Source organism: Mus musculus, chromosome 1 (genome assembly GCF_000001635.26).
Source record: "Mus musculus strain C57BL/6J chromosome 1, GRCm38.p6 C57BL/6J".
Lineage (NCBI taxonomy): Eukaryota > Metazoa > Chordata > Mammalia > Rodentia > Muridae > Mus > Mus musculus.
The window spans coordinates 172,972,216-172,979,047 of NC_000067.6; positions in this window are offsets into that span (position 1 = coordinate 172,972,216).

Below are 6,832 nucleotides of genomic sequence, written 5' to 3' on the forward strand. Positions count from 1 at the left end.
AGAATATTAAAAGCAGTAAGGGAGAAATGTCAAGTAACATATAAAGGAAGGCCTATCAGAATTACACCAGACTTTTCACCAGAGACTATGAAAGCCAGAAGAGCCTGGACAGATGTTATACAGACACTAAGAGAACACAAATGCCAGCCCAGGCTACTATACCCGGCCAAACTCTCAATTACCATAGATGGAGAAACCAAAGTATTCCACAACAAAACCAAATTCACACAATATCTTTCCACGAATCCAGCCCTTCAAAGGATAATAACAGAAAAGAAGCAATACAAGGACAGAAATCACGCCCTAGAACAAGCAAGAAAGTAATCCCTCAACAAACCAAAAAGAAGACAGCCACAAGCACAGAATGCCAACCCTAACAACAAAAATAAAAAGAAGCAACAATTACTTTTCCTTAATATCTCTTAATATCAATGGACTCAATTCCCCAATAAAAAGACATAGATTAACAGACTGGCTACACAAACAGGACCCAACATTCTGCTGCTTACAGGAAACCCATCTCAGGGAAAAAGACAGACACTACCTCAGAGTGAAAGGCTGGAAAACAATTTTCCAAGCAAATGGACTGAAGAAACAAGCTGGAGTAGCCATTCTAATATCAGATAAAATCGACTTCCAACCCAAAGTTATCAAAAAAGACAAGGAGGGACACTTCATACTCATCAAAGGTAAAATCCTCCAAGAGGAACTCTCAATTCTGAATATCTACGCTCCAAATGCAAGGGCAGCCACATTCATTAAAGACACTTTAGTAAAGCTCAAAGCACACATTGCACCTCACACAATAATAGTGGGAGACTTCAACACACCACTTTCATCAATGGACAGATCGTGGAAACAGAAACTAAACAGGGACACAGTGAAACTAACAGAAGTTATGAAACAAATGGACCTGACAGATATCTACAGAACATTTTATCATAAAACAAAAGGATATACCTTCTTCTCAGCACCTCACAGGACCTTCTCCAAAATTGACCATATAATTGGTCACAAAACAGGCCTCAACAGATACAAAAATATTGAAATTGTCTCATGTATCCTATCAGACCACCATGGCCTAAGACTGATCTTCAGTAACAACATAAATAATGGAAAGCCAACATTCACGTGGAAACTGAGCAACACTCTTCTCAATGATACCTTGGTCAAGGAAGGAATAAAGAAAGAAATTAAAGACTTTTTAGAGTTTAATGAAAATGAAGCCACAACGTACCCAAACCTATGGGACACAATGAAAGCATTTCTAAGAGGGAAACTCATAGCTCTGAGTGCCTCCAAGAAGAAACGGGAGAGAGCACATACTATCAGCTTGACAACACATCTAAAAGCTCTAGAAAAAAAGGAAGCAAATTCACCCAAGAGGAGTAGACGGCAGGAAATAATCAAACTCAGGGGTGAAATCAACCAAGTGGAAACAAGAAGAACTATTCAAAGAATTAACCAAACGAGGAGTTGGTTCTTTGAGAAAATCAACAAAATAGATAAACCATTAGCTGGACTCACTAGAGGGCACAGGGACAAAATCCTAATTAACAAAATCAGAAATGAAAAGGGAGACATAACAACAGATCCTGAAGAAATCCAAAACACCATCAGATCCTTCTACAAAAGGCTAAACTCAAGAAAACTGGAAAACCTGGATGAAATGGACAAATTTCTGGACAGATACCAGGTACCAAAGTTGAATCAGGATCAAGTTGACCATCTAAACAGTCCCATATCCCCTAAAGAAATAGAAGCAGTTATTAATAGTCTCCCAGCCAAAAAAAGCCCAGGACCAGACGGGTTTGGTGCAGAGTTCTATCAGACCTTCAAAGAAGATCTAATTCCAGTTCTGCACAAACTATTTCACAAAATAGAAGTAAAAGGTACTCTAACCAACTCATTTTATGAAGCCACTATTACTCTGATACCTAAACCACAGAAACATCCAACAAAGATAGAGAACTTCAGACCAATTTCTCTTATGAATATCGATGCAAAAACCCTCAATAAAATTCTCGCTAACCAAATCCAAGAACACATTAAAGCAATCATCCATCCTGACCAAGTAGGTTTTATTCCAAGGATGCAGGGATGGTTTGATATACGAAAATCCATCAATGTAATCCATTATATAAACAAACTCAAAGACAAAAACCACATGATCATCTCGTTAGATGCAGAAAAAGCATTTGACAAGATCCAACACCCATTCATGATCAAAGTCTTGGAAAGATCAGGAATTCAAGACCCATACCTAAATATGATAAAAGCAATCTACAGCAAACCAGTAGCCAACATCAAAGTAAATGGAGAGAAGCTGGAAGCAATCCCACTAAAATCAGGGACGAGATAAGGCTGCCCACTTTCTCCCTACCTTTTCAACATAGTACTTGAAGTATTAGCCAGAGCAATTCGACAACAAAAGGAGATCAGGGGGATACAAATTGGAAAAGAGGAAGTCAAAATATCACTTTTTGCAGATGATATGATAGTATATATAAGTGACCCTAAAAATTCCACCAGAGAACTCCTAAACCTGATAAACAGCTCGGTGAAGTAGCTGGATATAAAATTAACTCAAACAAGTCAATGGCCTTTCTCTACACAAAGAATAAACAGGCTGAGAAAGAAATAAGAGGAAACAACACCCTTCTCAATAGTCACAAATAATATAAAATATCTCGGCATGACTCTAACTAGGGAAGTGAAAGATCTGTATGATAAAAACTTCAAGTCTCTGAAGAAAGAAATTAAAGAAGATCTCAGAAGATTGAAAGATCTCCCATGCTCATGGATTGGCAGGATCAACATTGTAAAAATGGCTATCTTGCCAAAAGCAATCTACAGATTCAATGCAATCCCCATCAAAATTCCAACTCCATTCTTCAACGAATTAGAAGGAGCAATTTGCAAATTCATCTGGAATAAAAAAAAAACCTAGGATAGAAAAAAGTCTTCTCAAGGATAAAAGAACCTCTGGTGGAATCACCATGCCTGACCTAAAGCTTTACTACAGAGCAATTGTGATAAAAACTGCATGGTACTGCTATAGAGACAGACAAGTAGACCAATGGAACAGAATTGAAGACCCAGAAATGAACCCACACAGCTATGGTCACTTGATATTCGACAAGGGAGCTAAAACCATCCAGTGGAAGAAAGACAGCATTTTCAACAATTGGTGCTGGCACAACTGGTTGTTATCATGTAGAAGAATGCGAATCAATCCATACTTATCTCCTTGTACTAAGGTCAAATCTAAGTGGATCAAGGAACTTCACATAAAACCAGAGACACTGAAACTTATAGAGGAGAAAGTGGGGAAAAGCCTTGAAGATATGGGCACAGGGGAAAAATTCCTGAACATAACAGCAATGGCTTGTGCTGTTAGATCGTCAATTAACAAATGGGACCTAATGAAACTCCAAAGTTTCTGCAAGGCAAAAGACACCGTCAATAAGACAAAAAGACCACCAACAGATTGGGAAAGGATCTTTACCTATCCTAAATCAGATAGGGGACTAATATCCAACATATATAAAGAACAAGAACTCAAGAAGGTGGACTTCAGAAAATCAAATAACCCCATTAAAAAATGGGGCTCAGAACTGAACAAAGAATTCTCACCTAACGAATACCGAATGGCAGAGAAGCACCTGAAAAAAATGTTCAACATCCTTAATCATCAGGGAAATGCAAATCAAAACAACCCTGAGATTCCACCTCACACCAGTCAGAATGTCTAAGATCAAAAATTCAGGTGACAGCAGATGCTGGCGTGGATGTGGAGAAAGAGGAACACTCCTCCATTGTTGGTGGGATTGCAGGCTTGTACAACCACTCTGGAAATCTGTCTGGCAGTTCCTCAGAAAATTGGACATAGTACTACCGGAGGATCCAGCAATACCTCTCTGGGCATATATCCAGAAGATGTCCCAACTGGTAAGAAGGACACATGCTCCACTATGTTCATAGCAGCCTTATTTATAATAACTAGAAGCTGGAAAGAACCTAGATGCCCCTCAACAGAGGAATGGATACAGAAAATGTGGTACATCTACACAATGGAGTACTACTCAGCTATTAAAAAAGAATGAATTTATGAAATTCCTAGCCAAATGGATGGAACTGGAGGGCATCATCCTGAGTGAGGTAACACATTCACAAAGGAACTCACACAATATGTACTCACTGATAAGTGGATATTAGCCCAAAACCTAGAATACCCAAGATATAAGATACAATTTCCTAAACACATGAAACTCAAGAAAAATGAAGACTGAAGTGTGGACACTATGCCCCTCCTTAGAAGTGGGAACAAAACACCCATGGAAGGAGTTACAGAGACAAAGTTTGGAGCTGAGACAAAAGGATGGACTATGTAGAGACTGCTATATCCAGGGATCCACCCCATAATCAGCATCCAAACGCTGACACCATTGCATACACTAACAAGATTTTATCGAAAGGACCCAGATGTAGCTGTCTCTTGTGAGACTATGCCAGGGCCTAGCAAACACAGAAGTGGATGCTCACAATCAGCTAATGGATGGATCACAGGGCTCCCAATGGAGGAGCTAGAGAAAGTACCCAAGGAGCTAAAGGGATCTGCAACCCTATAGGTGGAACAACATTATGAACTAACCAGTATCCCGGAGCTCTTGACTCTAGCTGCATATGTATCAAAAGATGGCCTAGTCGGCCATCACTGGAAAGAGAGGCCCATTGGACACGCAAACTTTATATGCCCCAGTACAGGGGAACGCCAGGGCCAAAAAAAAGGAAGTGGGTGGGTAGGGAAGTGGGGGTGGGTGGGTATGGGGGACTTTTGGTATAGCATTGGAAATGTAAATGAGCTAAATACCTAATAAAAAATGGGAAAAAATCAGGAATAAGAAACAGAAAAAAAAACACAAGCAACAGAAACCAGAGTTACCTGGAATCATCAGAACCCAGTTCTCCCACCATAGCAAGTCCTGGATACATCATCATACCAAAAAACCAAGATTTGAATTTTAAAACACTTCTCATGATGATGATAGAGGACTTTAAGGAGGACATAAATCACTCTCTTAAAGAAATACAAGAGAACACAGGCAAACAGCTAGAAGCCCTTAAAGAGGAAACACAAAAATCCCTTAAAGAATTACAAGAAAACACAACCAAAGAGGTGAAAGAACTGAACAAAACCATCCAGGATCTAAAGATAGAAATAGAAACAATAAAGAAATCAAAGGGAGACAACCCTGGAGTTAGAAAACTAGGAAATAGATCAGGAGTCATCACCAACAGAATACGAGATAGAAGAGAGAATCTCAGGTGCAGAAGATACTATAGAAAATATTGACACAACACTCAAAGAAATGCAAAAAGCAGGAAGCTCCTAACTCAAAACATCCAGGAAATCCAGAACACAATGAGAAGACCAAACTCAAGAATAATAGGTATAGAAGAGACAAGTTTCCCAACTTAAAGTGCCAGCAAATATCTTCAACAAAATTATAGAAGAAAACTTCCCTAACCCAATGAAAGAGATGCCCATGAACATACAAGAAGCCTACAGAACTCCAAATAGACTGGACCAGAAAAGAAATTCCGCCCATCATATAATAATCAAAACACCAAATGCTTTAAATAAAGAAAGAATATTAAAAGCAGTAAGGGAAAAAGGTCAAGTAACATATAAAGGCAGAACTATCAGAATTATACCAGACTTCTCATCAGAGACTATAAGAGTCAGAAGATCCTGGGCAGATGTCATACAGACCCTAAGAGAACACAAATTCCAACTCAGGCAACTATACCCAACAAAGCTCTCAATTACCATAGATGTAGAAACCAAAATTTTCCAGACAAAAAAAAGTTTATCCAATATCTTTGCGCAAATACAGCCCTTCAAAGGATAATTGATGGAAAACACCAACACAAGGAGTGAAACTACACCCTAGAAAAAGCAAGAAAGTAATCTTCTTTCAACCAACCCAAAGGAAGATAGTCATACAAATTCCATAATTTCACCTCTAACAACAATAATAACAGGAAGCAACAGTCACTATTCCTTAATATCTTTTAACATCAAGAGACTCAATTTCCCAATAAAAAGACATAGACTAACACACTGGATACATAAATAGGGCCAAGCATTTTGCTGCATACAGGAAATGCACCTCAGTGACAAAGACAGACACTTCCTCAGAGTAAAAGCCTGAAAAACAATTTTCCTAACAAATGGTCCCAAGAAAAAAAGCTGGTGTAGCCATTCTAATATCAAATAAAATCAGCTTTTAACCAAAAGTTACAGAAGTTATGAACCAAATAGATTTAACTGATATTTATAGAACATTTTATCGTAAAACAAAATAATATATCTTCTTCTCAGCACCTCATGGTACCTTCTCCAAAATTGACCATATACTCTATCACAAAACAGGCCTCAAGAGATTCAAGAAGACTGAAATAATCCCATGCATCCTATCAGATCAGCACTGACTAAGGCTGGTCTTCAATACCAACAAAATCAATGGAATACACACATACACGTGGAAGCTGAACAATGCTCTACTCAATGATAACTTGGGAAAGAAGAAATAAATTAAAGACTTTTTAGAATTTAATGAAAATGAAGGCACATCATATCAAAATTTATGGGGCACAATGAAAGCACTACTATGAGGAGAACTAAGAGCTCTAAGTGCCTCCAAAAAGAAACTGGAGAGAGCATACACTAGCAGCTTGATAGCACACCTGAAAGCTCTAGAACAAAACGAAGCAAATATACCCAAGAGGAGTAGACATCAGAAAATAATCAAACTCAAGGCTGAAA